This window comes from Ceratotherium simum, chromosome 34, assembly GCF_057802395.1.
Source record: "Ceratotherium simum simum isolate JZ-2026a chromosome 34, ASM5780239v1, whole genome shotgun sequence".
Taxonomy (NCBI): domain Eukaryota; kingdom Metazoa; phylum Chordata; class Mammalia; order Perissodactyla; family Rhinocerotidae; genus Ceratotherium; species Ceratotherium simum.
The window spans coordinates 26,669,927-26,689,962 of record NC_141933.1 but is presented as its reverse complement, the minus strand read 5'-3'; the positions used below and the strand labels follow the sequence as shown (position 1 = coordinate 26,689,962).

At 38.3% G+C, this 20,036-nt stretch overlaps 1 protein-coding gene across 5 annotated transcripts in view; it reads right to left on the bottom strand.

Moving 5' to 3' along the window:
* LRRC4C (leucine rich repeat containing 4C) overlaps positions 1-20,036 on the bottom strand; it is a 171,563-nt gene that overhangs the window by 14,743 nt on the left and 136,784 nt on the right. For 2 of the 5 annotated variants that reach the window (XM_087423120.1, XM_087423119.1), the window contains 2 exons: positions 9,842-9,893; positions 9,524-9,590 (listed from right to left, as the gene is read on the bottom strand). The exons of 1 other annotated variant lie outside the window; for it this stretch is intronic. The gene's annotated coding sequence lies outside the window, so the exon portion shown is untranslated. Of the gene's footprint in view, positions 1-1,832; positions 1,998-9,523; positions 9,591-9,841; positions 9,894-20,036 lie in introns of those variants that run through there. 2 more of the 5 variants (XR_015549754.1, XM_087423121.1) reach the window with 2 other exon arrangements.

Below are 20,036 nucleotides of genomic sequence, written 5' to 3'. Positions count from 1 at the left end.
AAATGAAAGCAGAAAGAAAGAAAGAGAGTAAGAGAGGAAGAGAGAAAGGAAAGAAAGAGAGAAAGAGAGAGAGAGAAAGAGAGAGAGAAAGAAAGAGAGAGACAGAGGGAAGGAGGGAGGGAGGGATGGAGGGAAAGGAAGGAAGAAAGAAAGAAAGAGAGAAAGGTTCAAAAAAAATGTTGGTTGTTGCAGATTACCAACTACTTATATAACTAAGAGGACACTAATGAAATAGAAAGACTTCTTAAAAATCAGAGATACAAATGCATGTAGTGTCCATCTGTGAAACTGCCTAGAGGTTGGATACTCTGATTTACATACTCTCTTAGTGAGGATACATGAGTTAATACATAAAGAAGAATTTATTTTTACAAATCAGTGTTTTCGTTTCCTTTGGATAAATACTCAGAAGTGGAATAGCTGGATCATTTGGTAATTCTAGTCTTAATTTCTTGAGGAATCTCCATACTGTTTTCCATAGTGGCTGCACCAGTTTACATTCCCACCAGCAGTGCATGAGGGTTTCCTTTTCTCCACATCCTCTCCAAACTTGTTACTGCTTATCTTTCTAACACCTCTATGTTTATTGCAGCATCATTTACGATAGCCAAGACATGGAAACAACCTAAGTGCCCATCAACAGATGAATGGAGAAAGAAGATATATATGTGTATATATGTGTATGTGTATATAGGTGTGTATGTGTGTATATATGTATACACATATGTATAGGTGTATACATATATACACACATATATATAGGTGTATACATATATACACATGGTGGAATACTACTCAGCCACATAAAAAAAGATGAAATCTTGCTATTTGTGACATGAATGGACCTTGACGGTGAAATAAATCAGAGGGAGAAAGACAAATACCGTATGATTTCACTCATGTGTGGAAGATAAAAAAAATCAACAAACAGATATAGAGAACAGACTAGTGGTTACCAGAGAGAAGGCGAGTGGGGGGAGGGCAAAATGGGTAAAGGAGGTCATTTGTACAGTGACAGATGGAAACTGGACTTTTGATGGTGAACATGATGTAATGTATACAGAAGTCGAATTGGAATGATGTGCACCTGAAATCTATATAACATTATAAACCAATGTTACCTCAATTAAAAAAAAGACAGAAAGCTTTAGATCATTGCCTGGTACATAGTCAATACGGTATGAACGTTCGTTTTTGTTATTTGTCTATTTTTGTGACAGCTGAAGTCCAATTATGGAGAATGATTGATACATCAGACTATTATAATTTGATGCTAAAGCAGTTTGAATCACACAATTAAGTTTTCTTAGTTTGATTTCTCATCAACCACCTTATTTAATTATAATTTGCTTTTCCCTGAAAATGCATAGGTCAATCCATGGGTCTCTAAGAAGTTCATGAATGGATTTCAAACAATTGTGAATCTCTTGGAATTATATGCAAATTTTTGTATAAATGTGATTGTGTGTTTTTATAGGAAGATTATTTATTGGTTTTATCACCACATTCTCAAAGAGACTCATGATTCCAAAAAGGTTTAAGTTCTACATGACAAGATTTGACAGACTGAAGTTCTTGAAGAATCTGTTACAGTTCTAACTATAATTTAGCAAATTAGCATTCTGCTCTATATATCCATTTCTTATGTGTTTAGTAAGTGTGACTACTACTTTCTCATGGTGAGATATGAAAATCAAATTTCTGAGAGTAAAAAACTAAGGACTAGACCCAGGTCTTGAGCAGATTCTTTAAGACAAACGTCCACTGGGAAAGGCCCTGGAATGAAATCTGCCCTGGTGACAATCTTTCTTGCCACACACCTTAAACGCTGGTACTCAGATGACAATTTGTCACCGCACGTCATTTCTTTAAGGAATTTGTGTCAATGTAAGAATCAGGATGCTTCATGGTGAGATGGGGTACTGAGCTGCTTTAATAGAAAAGCAATGGGTACTTCTCTGCTCCAGAACGTCTCTTCATTTTGTCATAGTTTATTCCTAAAAGGAAAATGCACCGAAATACTGTAATTGAAACGTTCACATTTATCTATCTCAGAATATATTGATTAATCATGACTGGTGTCAAAGGAGAAAATATCATGCTTATTAATATTAGTGAAAATCAGCTGTGTGACAGGAACAAATGAGAAAAAATAATATTCCATTAAAACAAATACTACCAAAACTCCAATAAGATTCCTCCCACAGCAAAAAAAAAGTCTAATGTGAGATGAGGTTAAATTGCAGAAACTGGACACGTGTTTTAGCCTCTCAGGATGCACAACAGGATGATTCTTTCTAGACTTTCAGTTTGAAAAAAGGAATAAAAGGAAAGCAAATAAAAGAGGCCAAACATCTCAAATTATGTTTAATCAAATACGGAGAATTATTTTCCTCCTTATGACATTCACCTGTCAGTTCCCAGAGGCTAATGGTTATTCTTCAGTCTTTTTCTACATATTAATTTAATATTAATATATTTTTTTTGTACAGGTTAATAACAGGTCAAATAACTAAAGAAGCTTTTGAAAATCTAACAAGCCCATCTTAAACATAAGTCCTTGGTAAGGCAGGTAGAGAAGGATTTGATTTCAGGAAGTCGGTAATGCAGTTAATGACCTTGCTTCCCAAGCTTCCTTTGGATTGATGACTAGCTGGGAGGAGTTGATAGCCATTAACCCCCAGCTGCTCATTAATTCTTAGGAAATGCCCTGTGCCAAGGTCATCATTGTCTTTAGAAGATGAAAACAAACAAACCAACAGTAGCACCCAAAAGGCATATGGGTTTTTGTAATGAGTACTACAACTTAAATTGCCATGCAAGGAATCTGCAGAGAATAAATACCACATATATAGGGCCATTCAGATTTTAAAATCACCTTCCAAGTTTTTACCAAGTACTCTCGTCCCTATTTATTATTAAACAGTGCAAAGCCCTAATTTCCTAGACAGTAAACACACACACACACACACACACACACACACACACATAGATATCCCCAGGCAAGCACTAAATATGTCTGGGATTCATATTACAGTAGGGTGTTGGGAAAGAGAATCTCTAAAGTCATTTCAGCTCTAATAATATATATGATTCTAAGTATGTTCACCAACAATGTGTGAACTTTACTTGTGAGGAACTGCTACTCAATAACTCCCATCAACCATCGTTTGAAACACTGCTCTGAGACAAGCCCAACTTCAACAACAGAGTTGTGAGCTGATGCCAAACTGCTACACTGAGTGAGGGTGTAGATGACTGTGTGGACAATTGTTAAGTAGTCTGGTGTTTAGAGGGAACCAGCAAGGTTTGAACAGTCAGTGCAGGCAATGCGGACATGAGATTTAGTAGGATATGTACGTTTGGATAAGCAAAAGGTCTACATTCCAAGAGAGAGAAAAACATAGGCATTTATTCCTTCAGTGATATTTGCTGGCTGCCTACTAAGCATCAAGCACATTGTTCAGTTCTTGCATTTGGGGCCAAGGGTCTCCCGTCGAGAATCTCACAGTGTATGGGATTCATAAGCGAGTAAACAGGCAACTATAAGATAGCAGAAAGTGCTAGAGAAGAAAGCACAGCATGTTTTAGGAGGACACACTAACAGAGAGAAGAGAGAGAAAGAAAGGAAAGAGTTTGATGGAAAACAGGCATTTGGCAGGTGGGACACATGTGCAAGTGAACATGAATATAAGGCAGAGAGGCACAAGCTGACTTCTTTTAAGACTATGTACTCAAAACCAGTGGGATAGAAGGCAGGATAAGTAAAATAACGCCAGATTGTGAAACATAGATAAAAGAATTTAGATTCTATATTAAGTCATGGGATGGGTTGTAGGGACTTGATTTTCCTTTTGTTGGAAGGAAATAGGACAATGAGAAGAGTATTTAAGGAAAAGCAGATTTGCAATAATATGGAGAATGGGTAGAGAAGAGCGCACTATAAAACCTGAAGGTCAACTAATAAATTATTTCAATAATCAAGATATGAAACAACAAGGGCCTGGACGAGGCTCTGGTTTTTGCCTAAAATATAGGCTGACATGACATCATGATGTGCATCTCTCTGCTCTGCAATCCTTACTCTGTGAGACTCCTGTTATCCTTCACCAGCTCCCTTGATTCCTTACCCACCATTGGCTGCTCTGACTTCTCTACATTTCAGACTCCCTAAAACATCAGAGTAAGTCCCGTATACCTAGTCCAGGCTCCCATTGGAGATCTCGGAGCCACTGCCTTCCACTTTTCAGCATGACTTAAGAGTTTAATAAATTCACCAAAATGACCCACAAAACCCTTATCAGGAAACGCTCCTTAATCGAGTCTGTGTTTATGAGATCTGAGCAAGGGGAGGAAACAGAGTAGACTCTTTCTGTGATTTCCAGGCAACGTCATTTAATCAGAATGCAGATAGCTGGGATGGCCTCCTAATTGGAACTGGAGCTGGTTTCAAGTAACCTCAACACTGTTAACATTGCATAATGAGGAAACCTTGGTGATGACATGTCAGATAATGGAAATGACTGTAATCAGTGATTTCTTTGTTTCCCCCTAATGACCACAAAAGGGGGAATTACATGGCAAATGCAGACATTTGAAAATTGAATTCTTAGTTATTTATTGACTTAAGGCAGTCCTCATTTTGCTCCATGTCGCGTTAAACATAGGACATGCATATCGTAACCAAGTTCTCTTTTTCACACAGTTCTTTTATAACAGATTTGCTCTCAGTTACCATGGAGCCTTCAAAATGAGGACTCAGTTCCAATATGAACAAGCTTCAGTTAACACAGTACCGTGCAAAGCAAGAACTCCCTGTATTATCCTGTATTCATTTGCCTACAATGCATCATTTCCAAAAATATACCATGGAAAAAAATCAAGAATATACATGAAAAGCAATAAGAAACTGGGTCCCCTATGATATCTTAATGGGATACCTTAATGGGATAAGAAAGTAGGGAAGACTGCATTCTCGTATTTATGACATTAGTTAACTAATTTTTCCTTTGTTTGGATAACGAAAATTACTTCTTGATTACTTCTCCCACCAGCTTTCTTTATTCTCTAAAGGATGCATTTTAAAAAGAACAATCCAATTGAAAAAAACACAAAGCTGACAAATTCTAATATGGTTATCATAAATGCTGGATGACACTAACGCAAGCCACTTAAACTTTCTGTACCTTCTGTAAAGTGAAAACAGAAAACCTGCTCTTCCTAGGCCAAAGGAATACTGGAAAGATAAAGTTTAATGAAAGATAAGTGTGACAAAATGAGGGTAAATATGTTATGGGCATCACTCCCGCACTCCCCAATCCCATCTTTTAAGCTATAACTGCCATGTGAACAGAAATGGAAGGTGAACGGAGATGCAGGCAAAACTCTAAGATCAGTAGTTGGCAAACTACTGCCCCCAGGCAAAATCCAGCCCACTACTTGTTTTTGTCAATAAAGTTTTATTGGAATACTTCCACACTCATTCATGTATATATTTTCTATGGCTGCTTTCACATTAAAGTGCAAAGTTGTGTAGTGGTGATAGACCATATGGCTTGCAAAGCACAAAATAGTTACTCTCTGGCCCTCTACAGAAGTTTGTGGACCCTTCTCTAGAGCATCGAGAGAAATTTCTTGTCTTACCCACTCTCCTCAACCCCAAAGCTACTGAAATGATGCATTAGAGCATGGGAGAAAAATATTAAAATTTCTATTTATAATCCACTTTCATCTAAGAAATAAGAAAGAGATTAAGTTTCACTAATTTGGCAATGGTGCTATGTGTCACATAACATATGTGAGGAATCCTGAACGAAAGCAGATCCACCACATAGAGGGGTTGTCTGTAGCACCATTACTTGTTCATATGCTTTCAGCACACGTGACATACTACTATTGTTGTGTGTCTGGCTAAGTGCCTCAGGGATTATTTTATTTAGTGTTAACTAAATTAATACTCACAAAATGGAGAAAGGGGCTTAAAGGGATTCTTTCAAAGACATCACAGAATGAATATTCTAGTAATAACGCAAGCATAAGCACACAATAAATAAAAATGGAGAGCTAACATCTTATCTCCTAGGATGGGCTCTTTGAAGCCATGCAATAATTATATATTAAAGAATTGTTCATTCTGATTAATCTTGTATAGTCATCCCTTAATATCCATTGGGGATTGGTTCCAGGATCCCCGTGGATACTGAAATCCATGGATGCTCAAGTCCTTTATATAAAGTGGTATAGTATTCGCATGTAACTTCCGCACATCCTCCTGCATACTTTAAATCATCTCTAGATTACTTATAATACCTAATACAATGTAAATGCTATGTAAACAGTTGTTATACTGTATCATTTAGGGAATAATGACAAGGAAAAAAGTCAGTACACGCTCAGTACAGACACAACCATCATAAGCCTTTTGATCCTCGGTTGGCTCAATATGTGGATGCAGAACCCACAGATACAGAGGGCTGACTGTATAGATGTGTGTGCATGTGGGTCTGTGTGGGGGGAGGGTAACAATCACTCTCTCCAGCAATCATGTCCCATCACACTCTTGTCTAACTGTATACTCTCTTCTGAATTCACCAGTTACCCACTAACATCTCTGACTAATACCTGGCTTCCTTGGAGTGTTTTCTCCCCACTCCACCCCTTTTTTCTAACTAGCAACACTAAAGCATAATGCTGTGCAAAATCAATGCCCCATCTGTCCCTGGGATTGAGAATTGTATTTTCCCATGCCCCTTCAGATCCTGGGAGAAGGATCTGAGAACAGTTCTACAAGAGACAAACTTTGTAACTACCCTCTCCTTACTTCCTTTCCTCCTTCCCTTCTAAAAGTTTCTTCCTCTCACTATTCATTAGAAAGATGAGTTAAAATCTATTAGGTTTAAGCTTTAAAACTCATGAACATAGGACCCCAATTAAGAATAATAGACTTTGAGAGTTTTAGTTATAAAAAGAACCCTAGAGAACTAGGTAAAAACTTCACTTCTTCATTCTCTCTATGGAGATCTTGTCAATAACAATTCTGAATCTCATTTTTCCTAACCTGTGAAATGGGTGTATATTATCTGTCTTTCCTTTCTCATTACTATCAGGATAACTTGAGAAAGCTTATGAATTGTGAGGTAATTTAAAACTATAAGTATTAGATCATTTTTACTATATCTAATAAAACTGATCATTTTTTACTTTGAGTCTATACTAAAAACAAAACAAGTCAGAAAAGTAAGGGATGAAGGGGGACAAAGAGAGCAAAAAACACAGCTTTCTATGTGGCAGACACTCTCTGAATACTTTACATATACAGTTTTATTTAATCTTCATAACAACTGCCCGAAGTAGATGCTCTGTTAGTTTTTCACTTACCCCAAATCATACAATTAGTAACTGGTCTCGGGTCTGTTTCTAAACAGATTTCTAAAGAGATGGAGAAAAATATCACACGTATAGGGTTCTGGCTGCATTATCATATCTAATCTTAATAAAACTCCATTTCTTAGAAGTGCGCCTATTCATTTTGTCTTTGAAAAACCAAGTCTGAGCATTTAAGCACTATACCCAAGGCTTTACAGCCCGTCTGCTGTAGGGCCTGAACTTCAACCACCAGCTCCAGATCCATTTTCTTTCCAGCACACTGCCTGGCAGTGAATTTGGTGGGATTCACTAAGACAACCTAACTGAAAGTACCTAGCAAAATATCTGGCATGCAGTAGGTACACTATATAGTATGCTTTTTTTCCTTCCTAAATAAACTCCTCCTTTCTCTTGGAATATGATCAGCACAATGATTTTATGCTCCATTTAGAAGACTAAAAATTGGGACTGAGGAGAAACATCAGTCTGGGTTGACAGAATCCAGGGAAAGCCATAGCTGGGGCATGAAGGTGGATTGTGATCTGTAGCCGGCAAACTTTCAACTGGCAGCCAGTGTTCCTACCCATCAGCATGTGCTACTTGAGTAAACTTCACTCTCAATTCTTTTGTTTTTAAGGAAAAACATTTCCAGCTAATAACACAATTACACTTAAGTATCAGAGCTCATTTTAGTATTATTGCATTTGTTAAATCTAACTGAGTCCAAATTACTTCCTCATTGCTAATAAGAGAAAGGGGAGGAGGAAAGAGAGGAGAAGGAGAGGAGGAGGGGGAGAGAGGATGGCGAGGGTTAAAGAAAGAGAAGGAGGCATATACATAGAGTGACAGAGAGAAAAACAGAGAGATATCAATGCTGCATATAGCCTCAAGTCCAATAAATGTCAGTTAAACTTGCTGCCCATGGTTTCTATGGAAACCCCTTAAGTTAAGAGTGGAACACAGATATTTTTTGGACTGCAATTCACAAGCTGTTTATTTAATTATGATGAAACATGAGACTGTGAGGGACAATACTATTATCATACCGATAGCATTTAGAATTCAACAAATAGGTATGGCAAAATAAAAAGGTAATTTTTTTGTGAAAATCATTAGCTTCACGTGAATTGCATGCAAATAAAATGCATGTTGTTTTTTACAGGACTTCATACATTATTTCCCACAGGCAAACCCCAAATTAGCCAAATGACATTCGTTAAAAGGGAGTTCTTCTGAGGCCTCATGCCACTTATATGCTCCCTCCCATGCCCAGTGAACAAAACCAGGGTCACAGTATATTTACAATTAAACCCAGGATAGGACCAAAGTGCAGCACAGCTGGGAAAGCAAGCACATTATTACCCCATAGATCATTTGTGAACAATGAATAGGTCTCTGGTGTTTTTCTGTTTTATAGACATTTGAATATAAAAATAAAGAAAACAGCTTTAGATTAGCCTTTGCCTTCTAAAATAAACAACCACTTTTAGGGCATTATTCCTGGTGGCCCGAAGAAGAATGATTGGAAGCCATCACTTTTCTGTCTCTGAGAGTTAGAAAAGGTTTGCTTGGGCTTTAATTTGGCCACTGGGAATCATCTGATTGGTGGGCTCATTCATACTCTTGTTCCTTCACTAAACAAACAGGTAGTTTCCACCTACTGTGTGCCAGGTACAGTGCTAGGGACAGGGGAGGCAAGAAGATTAAACCCAAGTCCCTAGCTTAATTACGGACTTTTTAGAAGGGATCGCATTAAATTTGTTGATAAATCTTTATGGAGGGACTAGTATGGCTCGTAGGCACTAGACTAAATAAATAAATCAATCCAGGATCTTACCTTCCAAGAGATTACAATTTAATGAAGACCAAAAGATACACAATCATAAGTTATAGAGCAAGGTGTCAGTGCTCTTGCCTGCTGCCTCGCCATCTGATCTTCTCTCTATATAGGTAGAAATGCCATCCATGGATGCTGTGCTACAGTAGAAGGTAAATGTTTTTGTGTGTATGGCATGTTTGGCTGATGGAGGGTAGGGTGAGAAGGGAGCTTCAGAAATATTTCCATGGGGGAACCACATTTCCAGCTCTGTCCATAAGCCACCACTACCTTGATAAAATCTTTAGCCCATAAAATATGACGGAAGGAGGAGGCACTCACAAGAGAAGTGAATCCCAAGGAGAGTCATCTCTGGTGTCAAGCTGGGAACCTGAAGGCTGTCTCTAAACTGGCAAAGAGAAACATACAAGAAATTTGCAAATATGACTCAGTGAATATGTCTTTTCGACTATATTACAGCCTATTTTTTGAAATTCAGTAATGGTTTGCAGTAGCTGGGCCTCCCACAAGTTGTTCATGCTAGCAAAGCCAGTAGTTGCTGTTACTGGATTTGACAGTGTATAATGAGCCACTTCACGTTAGCTGCTGCTGTAGTGTTCAGCATATTGTGGGGAAGATTTAGCATGAATCATCACCCACCTAGCTCTCCATTGTGGTCTCTATGCTGTAAACAGGCAACGTGTTTGTCAATCTAAAAACAAACAAAAAAATCATGCATTAGAACAATTCAGCACATTTCTCCATCTACTGCCACCACCATCAGAACAGACAACACTGGTGACAAACTTTATTGAATCACCACTGTATTTTAACACTCTCCTGGGCAGAAAGCCAAGGCAGCTATTTTAACCACTGGCCATTTTGAACAATGCATTGTTTAATGCCGATAAAAAAAAATGCATTCAGAGTCAGAAGATCTGCAGTCTACACTTGGTTCTGACTTAGATGCATGACCTTAAGCAAGTCACATTTTCTCTCTGATCCAGTGTTCTGATCAAAACCACCTTTTAAGATCAAATAAGATAATGTATTTTGAAGATAGATAGGAAATATTTAAATAGAATACTCTGAATTATTAAAGTCAAATGAGATGTTAAAAGTTGGACATAGGCATCTGTTGCAAATTTCAATTGGGATTTTTTTCCACATCAAAAACCAAGAGAGATGCTAACATCTCCTCCTCTTACCCATCCCTCATCCTACCCCAGCCCCCCTCCTAACACTCCTGTGTCAATGGTAGGTTAGAAATTAGAATCTGATATTGAGGACCACAGAGTACTTGGAGCAAAGAAACATGAAGAATAGAGCTGGAATTTTGCAAAGCATAATGAAGTAAACTAAACTATTTTTAATTCCAACAAATACAGATCTTTACAGCCCAAGCTTAGACATACAGTTGGTGCAAACTGTACAGAGAGGAAACCCTGAGCAAGTACAGATGGAAAAAGCTCCCACAATTAGTAATCAAGATCAAGGGACAGACACGGATATTGAAATCACCAAGCACTCTCTCAGAAGTAGGACTCGGCAGAACAACAGGGAGGCAGGTGTTAAAATTTTTAAGGAATGAGGAGGAGTGAAGTGTGGGTCTGTGGTTGACTCCTTTAAGGAGGTGTTAGCAGGTGGTATAGTCTGATGGTGTAAGCTTCAAAGCTGGGTGTTTTACCATGTTAGATTGTTTTGTTTGGAACAGATAATATTAGTAAAAGTGCTTCTCAAACTTCAAAGCAGTATACTGCTAATGAATATTATTATTATTACATAAGTAAAACTGAATATGATTAAAATTCATTTCAGAGATGATCTGTGGATTTTCCATCATTGGTTTTAAAAAACATATAACTCAATCTTATAGAAAGTTTCCCCAAATCTCATGGTTTCATAAACCATTTACTACCTTTGTGTAGGAAATATGAAATATAAGATATAAGTTAATGTGCCTGGGGTTTATAACAGTGTGAGAGCAAGGCAGTGTGTAACAATTAGTGTGTATAGAGAGGGTAGAGAAAAGGGGGAAGGTGAAAGCTTATGTTCATTGCCAAATCAAGTGGCCTGTTCTCAATTCTCACATTAGGCAAACATTAGCAGCATCTGACATAGTGCCCACTCTGCCCTTCCTGAAATACTCTCTGCACATGGCTCCTAGGAAACCACTCCCTGGATTCTCCTTCTACCTCATTGATCACTCTGCTCAACCTCCATTGCTAGTTCTGCCTTATCTCCTGGGCCACTAAACCTTGGAATGTACCAGGGCTCAGTTAGTGGACCTCTTCTTTTCCTATACTCACTCTCTAGGTGGTTCCATAGTGGCTTTAAACACCATCTACAAACTGAAGACTGCCAAACATATATCTCCAGCCCACTGCAGACTTGTATACATAACTGCTAATTCAAGACCTCTACTTGGAGGCATCAAAGATCAACATGTCCAAAATAAAACTCCAACTCCACCTCCATCCCTGACAAAGACTTTTCTATAGCAACTCCATTCATTCATTAAACAAAAAATTTTAAGCTCCTACTGTGTGCCAAGCACGGTTCCAAGGACCATCCTCCTAGTAGCTCAGGCCAAAGTCTCCTGGAAACTTCATTTTTTGGTCTCATCCTCACTTTTCATCCTATTACATCTACACTTTATCACCTTTACATGCTATTGCCTATATATTGGAAATCCTGTAAATCAAGGATCACATCACTTCGTCTCACCTCCACTGCTATATCCTAGTCCATTCTCTTTCTGGATAATTGGATTATTCCCAAAGCCTGGTCCAATATCTGGTGTCTTTGCCTCTATTCTTGCCCCTTTTCAGTGTTTTCTCAATACAGTGGAAGGATCCTATGAAAATGAAAGTCAGATCACATTCATTCTTCTGCTCAATGCTCAATGGCTTCTCATGTCACTCAGACTAATATTAAAGTGCTTCCAGTGGCCTATGAGACCATTTATATTTGTGTTCTGGATCCCTTCTACACTGATCTTACTGGCTACCACTATCGCTCTTACTTACTCCACTCTGGCCACACTGGTTCCTTGCTGTTCCTCCAATATACCAAGCACATTATTTCCTCAGGAACTTTGCACTTACTGTTCCTTCTGCCTGGAATGTTCTTCACCCAGACAGACCTGTAGCTATGCATGCACATGACAATGGTACCACCTTTCATCCAAATATCTGTATGCTTTGCTTCTTCACTTTCTTCAGGTCACCTGCTCAGAGATATCTTCCTTGGCTAAGCTGTCTAAAATATAGCTACCCCTTCCCCCATCACTCTCTAGCCCCTTATTCTGCTTTACTTCTCTTCATAATACTTCTCACAACTAGATATAATGCATATTTATGTAGGTATGCCTATATCTATGTATTTATTTATTTTCCATCTCCTCCAACAATATGAGGTCTGAGGACATGGAGTATAGATGATTTGTTTACTGATGGAAACCATCAGCAATCCAATTTTACAGATGAGGAAACCAAAGCCCAGGGAAATTCAGTGCCTCTTTGAGGGCTTTTCTGGGGAAAATGGGATTATCAAGCAGGAAGAGTGGTACAAAGATGGAGATGATGATGAATCCCAGATCAGAGCATTAGAGAAATTAAGCTGATTAATTCTGTCATTAGATGTGGTAAATTCGTGACTTAGGAAAGTTCTATAATTTTTTTGGATTTCAAATCCTTCATCTGAAAATTGAAGGTGATAATAATACAGTCAACCTCAGAAGGTTGTTCTGAACATGAAATAAAGTGATGCTCATAAATCACTAAGCCTGACATATCGTAAGCTCTCAGATAATAGGAATGATTATTATTATCTGAGAGAGTTTCATTCATTATTTATTACACACTTGGTGAGTGGCTAAACAATTCACCCACTTTTCTAAAATGATTATCTGGTGCTGAACGCGGCACTTATCCCCAAATACATGATCATGCCTGGACATGAGAAAATATAAATCAAGTTAATAAACTACCTTGATCTTTTACATATCGCCATAAAAACAAGATTGGTAACAAGAGAGATGGTGATGCAAATGGTACCTTTTGTTTATATTACACATCACAGATTAGAAAATCTTCTCATATACATTATCTTATCTGACCTTCACAATTATGGGAGGCAGGCAGAAGACATTATATTTTTCCATTTTGCAGACAAGAAAGTTAAAGTATAAGGAAGTTAAATAATGTACCAAGTTTTAAAAATAACAGTAGTGATATATGATAACTGTTAATACAAGAGGTTAAAATTGTTGGAGCCCTAGACCAGTGTTCCACCCAATATACGATCTTTTAACATGAACACGTTAAGTGAGGGAGGGAGGTACTTATGCTATGAATCCTTCTCAGGTTCACTAAATTTGTAGGTATTTGCTTTCTTTGTGCTCCTTTAACACATAGCACTACTACTTCCATACAGGAAGAATGAAAAGAACATATATTGAGCAACTATCAACTACTGTGTTAGTCATTCACATTGTACTTCCCTACTCATGTGTCTTTCTGTACCATTAGACTACATGCCCTATTGGGACAGGCACTATATTCCATTTTATGTGCATCCACAGCCCACTACGTTTACTGCCATGTAGTATGTTCAATAAAAGTTTCTTGAATAGGTAAATAAAATAAAGCTTATTTGGCTATATACAGAAAGAACCAACTGAAAGTACACCCTGAATTTGAATCATACAATCAAACAGTATGATTAGTGTGAACCTTATAAAATTACCATTTCCTAAATCATAAACTGTTGATATATAATTCAAACAGTATAGGAGTGATGTCAGCAACCTGGCAGAGTGAGCTGTTCTCCATTTCTCTCCCGCTTCAAACTACAACTAAAAGGACATTCACTGATCAGCAGAGGATATCCACACAGCACACCAGGACGTCTGAGAGACCTGAGCAACTACACATCTGAAGGTGGATGGACTACCCCCCAAGGAGGTGGTGGAGATAGGTGAGCATCCTCTGGACCCCAGGCAGCCCAGTGCATGAGTGTCACTGCTTTCCCGGCTGGAGCAACCATAGCACCACAGCAGCCACAAGCGCGGGAGTGTGCCTCTGCAGGACTATGGAAACAGGTGACGGAAGCCCTGAGTCCCTGTGTGATTGCTTCCTCATCTATGGGAGAGCTCTCAGGGTCACATGGCCTGCAGAGAGCGGCACAGGCTTGGACCCAGTGGGGAAGCCCCGCCCACCAAGCACAAAGGTTGGTGCAAGCTCAGAGCAGCGGGTGGCTGAGCTGTCGCCCAGGAGAACAAGCTCTTGGCCGCCTCGAATGCCCTTAGTACTGCTGTGGCCCCAAAGAAGGGAAGTATGTCTCAGTGGGACTGTGGGAGCAGGCAGCAGTAGTCCTCAGCCCCCATGTGATCACTCTCTTGTCTGGTAGGAGAAACCACAATCTCACCTGGTCCAAGGGGGTGGCTTTGGCTGGGTCCCAGAGGGGAGGTCCCCCCCACCAAGCACAATAACTGGTGTGACCTAGGAGCAGAGGGCAGCAGAAACCAAATGAGTCCCTGGCTGCTGGGAAGGCCCATAGTACTGCTGCAGCCCTGAAGAGGGGAGCACAATTCAGTGGGACTGTGGAAGCAGGTGATGGCAGCCCTGAGCCCCCCACGTGATTTCTTTCCCATTTGGTGGGAGACCCCACAGGGCTGCTGCAATCACAAGGAGTGACCCAGACTCTGACAGGCACAGCTGACAGGGATGACAGCAGTGGGCTCACATTACACAGCTCCTGCCCCCCACCCCAAGTGGTGGCAGGTGGAACCTGCGTCCAGAAACTATCACTATGTGCTGGCACAAATCCACTCCACCAAATGGTATAAAGAAATATATTAATACTCCAGACAAGACGGAAAAAGACAAAAACCCAGAAATCAATGCTGAAGGCACAGAAATCTACAACCTAAATGACAAAGAATTCAAGACAGCCATCATAAGAAAACTCAATGAGCTACAAGAGAGTTCTGAAAGACAGTTCAATGAAATCAGGAACCAAATTACTGAACAGAGGGAATTGTTCACAAAGGAGGTTGAAACTATGAAGAAAAACCTAACAGAATTGTTAGAGATGAAAAACGTAACTGATGAGATAAAGAAAAATCTGGAGTCCTTAAACAGCAGAGCTGACAACATGGAGGATAGAATTAGCAATCTAGAGGATAGGAACACAGAAATGCTTCAGATGGAGGAGGAGAGAGAACTTACACTAAAAAGAAATAAAGAAATTCTCCGAGACATATCTGACTCAATTAGGAAATGCAACATAAGGATTATAGGTATTCCAGAGGGAGAAGAGAGGGAGAAAGGGACAGAGAGCTTCTTCAAAGTGATAATAACTGACAACTTCCCAAACCTGGAGAAGGAGCTGGAATTACAGGTAGCAGAAGACAACAGAACTCCTAATTACATCAATGTAAAAAGACCTTCTCCAAGACATATATTAGTAAAGTTGGCAAAAGTCAATGACAAAGAAAAAATATCAAGGGCAGCAAGGCAGAAGAGAATAACCTACAAAGGAAACCCTATCAGGCTTTCAGTGGATTTTTTAGCAGAAACCTTACAGGCTAGGAGAGAGTGGAATGATATATTCAAAATGTTGAAAGACAAAAACTTTCAGCGAAGAATACTATATCCAGTGAAAATGACCTTCAGATAAGATGGAGAAATAAAAACTTTCCCAGACAAACAAAAGCTGAGGGAGTTCATTGCCACAAGAACCCCCTACAAGATTTGATCAAGAAGGACCTCATACCTGAAAAAAAAAGAAAGTGTTTACAAATCTTTGAGCAAGGGGATAAATAGGCAGACAAAATCAGAAAATTGCAACTCTCTATTAGAACAGGTTAGCAAGCAATTAATTATAACTCTAAAGATAAAAGGAAGGAAAACATTGAAAATAAACATTATCACTTCATTTTAACCACAAATTCACAACACATAAAGGAATAAGTTGTGATGACAACAACTTAGAAGGGGAAGAGGAAAGGGATGGAACCTGCTTAGACTAAGGGAACAAGAGGCTATCAGGGAATGGACTATATCATCTACGAGATCTTTTATACAAACCACATGGTAACCACTAAACAAAAAATCAGAAGAAAGACACAAATGATAAACAAAGAGAAATCTGAGAAAACCATCAAGAGAGCCACCAAACTGAATTAGCAGTCCAAAATACGTGGGACGAGAAACAAGAGAAATACATAACAACTGAAAAACAAGTGATAAAATGGCAGCATTAAGCCCTCATATATCAATAATCACTCTAAATGCAAATGGATTTAATTCTCCAATCAAAAGACACAGAGTGGCTGGATGGATTAAAAAACAAGATCCAACAACATGCTGTCTCCAGGAAACACATCTAGCTCTAAAGACAAACATAGGCTTAGAGTGAAGGGATGGAAGACGATACTCCAAGCTAATGGCAAACAAAAGAAAGCAGGTGTTGCCATACTTATACCAGACAAAGTAGACTTCAAGATAAAAAAGGTCATGAGAAACAAAGAGTGGCAATATATAATGATAAAAGGGACACTCCACCAAGAAGACATATCACTTATAAATATATATGCACCCAACACAGGAGCATTGAAGTACATAAAGCAACTATTAACAAACCTAAAATTACATATCAACAACAACACAATAATAGTAGGGGACCTTAACACCCCACTTACATCAATGGATAGATCATCCAGATGGAAGGTCAATAAAGAAATAGTGGACTTAAATGAAAAACTAGACCAGATGGACTTAATAGATATATATAGATCACTCCATCCAAAAACAGCAGATTACACATCCTTCTCAAGCACACATGGAACATTCTCAAGGATAGACCATATGTTGGGAAACAAGGCAAACCTCTATAAATTTAAGAAGATTGAAATTATAACAAGCGTGTTTTCTGACCATAATGCTGTTAAACTAGAAATCAACTACAAGAAAAAAGCTGGGAAAGTGACAAAGATGTGGACACTAAAGAACATGCTACTGAACAACCATTGGATCATTAAAGAAATTAAAGGAAAAATCAAAGAACATCTGGTGACAAATGAAAATGAAAATACACCATACCAACTCATAGGCATGCAGGAAAAGTGGTCCTAAGAGGGAAATTCATAGCAATACAGGCCCACTTTAACAAACAAGAAAAATCCCCAAAAAGCAATCTTAAACTACACCTAACATAATTAGAGAAAGAAAAACAAACAAAGCCCAAAGTCAGCAGAAAGATGGAACTAATAAAAATAAGAGCAGAAATAAATGAAATTGAAAACAAAAAAACAGTAGAAAGGATCAATGAAACAAAAACCCGGCTCTTCGAGAAGATAAACAAAATTGACAAATCCTGAGCCAGACTCACCTAGAAAAAAAAAAGAAAGAAGGCTCAAATAAATAAAATTAGAAATGAAAGAGGAAAAATCACAATGGATACCACAGAAATACCAAGGATTATAAGTGAATACTATCAAAAACTATATGCCAACAAATTGGAAAATCTAGAAAAAATAGATAAATTCTTAGATTCACAATTTCCCAAAACTGAATCAAGAAGAAATAGAGAATCTGAATAGACCAATCACAAGTAAAGAGATTGAAATAGTAATCAAAAACCTCCCCAAAAATAAAATTCCAGGTCTGGATAGTTTCTCTGGAGAATTTTACCAAACATTCAAAGAGGATTTAATACCTATCCTCCTCAAACTATTCCAAAAAATAAAGGAAGATGGAACACTTCCTAACACATTGTGTGAGGCCAACATCACCCTGATACCAAAGCCAGACAATGACAATACAAAGAAGGAAAATCACAGGCCAATATCCCTGATGAACGTAGATGCAAAAATCCTCAACAAAATATCAGCAAACTGAATCCAGCAATACATTAGCAAGATCACACACCATGATCAAGTGGGATTTATACCAGGGACACAGGGATGGGTCAACATCTGCAAATCAATGTGATATACCACATTAACAAAATGAGGAATAAAAAACCACATGATCATCTCAATAGATGCAAAGAAAGCATTTGACAAGATCCAACATCCGTTTATGATAAAAACTCTCAACAAAATGGGTGTAGAAGGAAAGTACCCCAACACAATAAAGGCCATATATGAAAAACCCACAGCCAACATTATACTCAATGGGGAAAACTGAAAGCATCCCTCTGACAACAGGAACAAGACAAGGGTGCCCACTCTCACCACTCTTATTCAACATAGTACTGGATGTTCTGGTCAGAGCAATTAGGCAAGAAAAAGGAATACAAGAAATCCAAACAGGCAATGAAGAAGTGAAACTCTCCCTGTTTGCAGACGACAGGATTTTATATATAGAAAACCCTAAAGAATGCATCAGAAAACTATTAGAAATAATCAACAACTACAGCAAAGTTCCAAGGTACAAAATCAACTTACAAAACTCAGTTGCATTTCTATACTCTAATAAACTAACAGAAAGAGAACTGAAGAATATAATCCCATTTACCATTGCAACAAAAAGGGTAAAATATCTAGGAATAAATTTAACCAAGGAGGTGAAAGACCTATAGAATGAAAACTATAAGACATTATTGAAACAAATCGATGATGACATAAAGAAATGGAAAGATATCCCATGTACACAGATTGGAAGAATAAACATAGTTAAAATGTCCATACTACCTAATGCAATCCACAGATTCAATGCAATCCCAATCAGAATCGCAATGACATTCTTCATGGAAATAGAACAAAGAATCCTAAAATGCATATGGGGCAGCAAAAGACCCCGAATAGCTAAAGCAATCTTGAGAAACAAGAACAAAGCTGGAGGCTTCACAATCCCTGACTTCAAAATATACTACAAAGCTATAACAATCAAATCAGCATTGTACTGGTACAAAGACAGACACACAGGTCAATGGAACAGAATTGAAAGTCCAATAATAAAACCACACATATATAGACAGCTAATTTTCAACAAAGGAGCTAAGAACATACAGTCGAGAAAGGAAAGTCTCTTCAATAAACGGTACTGAGAAAACTGGACACGCCACATGCAAAAGAAGGAAAGTAGACCATTATTTTTCACCATACATAAAAATTAACTCCAAGTGGACCAAAGACTTGAAGGTAAGACTTGAAACTATAAAACTCCTAGAAGAAAATACAGGCAGAACACTCTTTGACATCGGTCTTAGAGGGATCTTTTCGAATTCCATGTTTACTCGGACAAGGGAAACAAAAGAAAAAAACAAACAAGTGGGACTTCATCAGACTAAAGAGCTTCTGTAAGGCGAAGGAAACCAGGATCAAAATGAAAAGATAGCCCACCAGCTGGGAGAAGATATTTGCAAATCGTATATCTGACAAGCGGTTAATCTCCACAATATATAAAGAACTCACACAACTGAACAACAACAAAACAAACAACCAGGTCAAAAAATGGGCAGAGGATATGAACAGACATTTTTCCAAGGAAGATATATAGATGGCCAATTGGCACATGAAAAGATGTTCAGCATCACTAATCATCAGGGAAATGCAAATAAAAACTACACTAAGATATCACCTTATACCTATGAAAATGGTTATAATCACCAAGACAAAAAATAACAAATGTTGGAGAGGATGTGTAGAAAAGGGAACCCTCATTCACTGCTGGTGCGAATGCAAACTGGTGCAGCCTCTATGGAAAACAGTTATGGAGATTCCTCAAAAAATTAAAAATAGTAATACCTTATGATTCAGCTATCCCACTTCTGGGTATTTATCCAAAGAACTTGAAACCAATGATCCAAAGAGGCTTACGCACCCCTGTGTTCATTGCAGCAT